The 1,952-nt window shown below is 50.0% G+C and overlaps 1 protein-coding gene and 1 long non-coding RNA gene across 3 annotated transcripts in view; one reads left to right on the top strand and one right to left on the bottom strand.

Annotated features, from left to right (window-relative positions):
• The window catches only part of COPG2 (COPI coat complex subunit gamma 2), a 140,357-nt gene that overhangs the window by 21,794 nt on the left and 116,611 nt on the right, over positions 1–1,952 (bottom strand). The gene's annotated exons all lie outside the window — the stretch shown is intronic.
• LOC108307245 overlaps positions 36–1,952 on the top strand; it is an 18,369-nt gene continuing 16,452 nt past the window's right edge. For both annotated transcript variants that reach the window (XR_001826458.2, XR_005200975.1), the window contains exon 1: positions 36–1,936. This is a non-coding gene — a long non-coding RNA (uncharacterized LOC108307245). The remainder of the gene's footprint in view (positions 1,937–1,952) is intronic.

Below are 1,952 nucleotides of genomic sequence, written 5' to 3'. Positions count from 1 at the left end.
GGGGATGAGTCTGCAACACATGGAAGAGCAGGACAGAGGAGAGGTGTTCCCTAATGGGCAGGAGGAATGAGTTGGAGCAGGCCATGGGGCCCAGAAGCTAAGAGAGGAGAGCTTGTTGGGAGGATGAGGGATGCGCTGCAGTAAAGGAGGCAGGCCAGGCACCACGAGGGAGGGAGCGGATGGAGAGAATCCAGGGACTTCACCCCAGAAGGGGCAAAGTGTGTGACGCAGTTCATGGATGACAAAGCATTGCGTGCGTAAGACAAGCAAGGAGTGGGGAGAGGTGGGAGATGGCACTAGACAGGGAGGATGTAGGAGATGCAGGCACCTTGGAAATGCTGGGACCACAGCGTCAGGAAGGGCATGGGAGATGATGCAAGGTCAGGTGGATTGACTGTGAGACAGAAAACAACTGTTTCCAATATGGCGGAACCAAAAATGTAGGATGATTAGGGTGACTTAAGATAGCAGATGAATCCAATGCAGCATATTGTGGAAAAAAAGATGGCAATGTTCGCATTAGCAAGGGCAGGACAGGAAGGGAGCAGACATCAAGGAAATGACTGCAGAATGCAATAACTGACTTAGGGGTGGCAGTGGCAGGAGCAGATGCTGAAGATGAAGCTGAGAGTCTCTGGAAAATAGCAGTAGAGGGATATGCAGCCTATCTTAAATTAAAAAAAAAAAATTGTTGTCAAACAGTCCTCAAGCATGATGTTGGACTCAAGATGGCTCCAGGAAGTTGAACAGAAAAGGACAGAAGGTGCATGACAGGTGGAGAATCTCATGAATTTGAGGGTCTCAACATTGGTAAAGGGAGCTAGTGAAAAAAGGGGAGGCAGAATTCAGAGTCCCAAACTGGGGTGTCAGCAGATCTCAGGACGCAAGTTGGTGGCATGTCTGCTATCAAGACCAGACCACAGAGGCAGAGTGGAGCAACAGCTCCGGCAGCCTTTAGGAGAAAGTGGGTGAGGGCCACAGTTATTGGTTAAACAAAGGAAGTGGTCAGCACTGCACACTAACATGACACCTGCATAGAAACCACAGGCAGCTGACCTTAGGGATTTAGTGAACTTAAGCAGACTGATCCCAGGTTGTACATAGAAGTGTGTTTGCAAATACCAGAGGGGCAGTTAGGAACCAATGTGAAGGAGACAATTTGCAACAGTCATTGAATCCAAGTTTCTGCTGTTTAAGAGTGGCTGAAAGGATGGAGGCATAGCTTGTAATGCAAAATATATGCAGAGGTACATAGTGAGGCTGACGAGGAGGGCCTTTGAAAGTTCAGTGGGAGATGTTTAGGTTGGTAGCAAATGGGCACAGCGGGAGAGAGTATGCCCAGGGTTTGGAGAGGGTCAGGGTGCTGGGCGCTGGGATGAACGCTTCATGTTTGGAAGACTCAAGGTAGAGAGCAAGACAGGAGGAAAGGCAGAATGGGATGGAGGGACCTGTGTAAGAAGAATGTCTTAAACAATAAACACAGGTGTAGTGAAGGTAGTGTGGCCAAGAGGAAATGGTGGATCCAGATGGCCTCGATGGGTAGTGGACGGGCAGGCACGCTAGGCAGGGGTGTATTGGCTCACTGGGGCCCTATCCGAGGTAAATAGAAATAATGGAGGCAAGGAAAGGAGGAAGAGGAAGAAGTGGAGGGACTGGCTGTGGAGTTTCGTGGGAACTCATTTCAGGGAACTGAAAGAGAAAAGAGGAAACAAGGCTGGAGTGGAAGAGGGCAAGGAAAAGGCAGCCTCAAGAAGGCGCTGGCCTGAATCAGTGGAAGGTCTCGAGAAGCAACAGAAAACAGTGTTGAAGAGAAGGTGGGGTACGGAGAGGATGGAAAAGTTTGAGCAGTGAGCGCAGGTCAAAGCAGCGAGCACATCCCTAGAGAAGAGATGACCGAGTCCGATGAAGTGACAGGCCCTGGGTGGTTGAGAGAAATGTGGACCACAGACAGG

The sequence above is a fragment of the Cebus imitator genome, unplaced genomic scaffold (genome assembly GCF_001604975.1).
Source record: "Cebus imitator isolate Cc_AM_T3 unplaced genomic scaffold, Cebus_imitator-1.0 Scaffold77, whole genome shotgun sequence".
NCBI lineage: Eukaryota > Metazoa > Chordata > Mammalia > Primates > Cebidae > Cebus > Cebus imitator.
The sequence above is the reverse complement of the archived record's forward strand: the minus strand, read 5'-3'. Positions and strand labels throughout refer to the sequence as shown.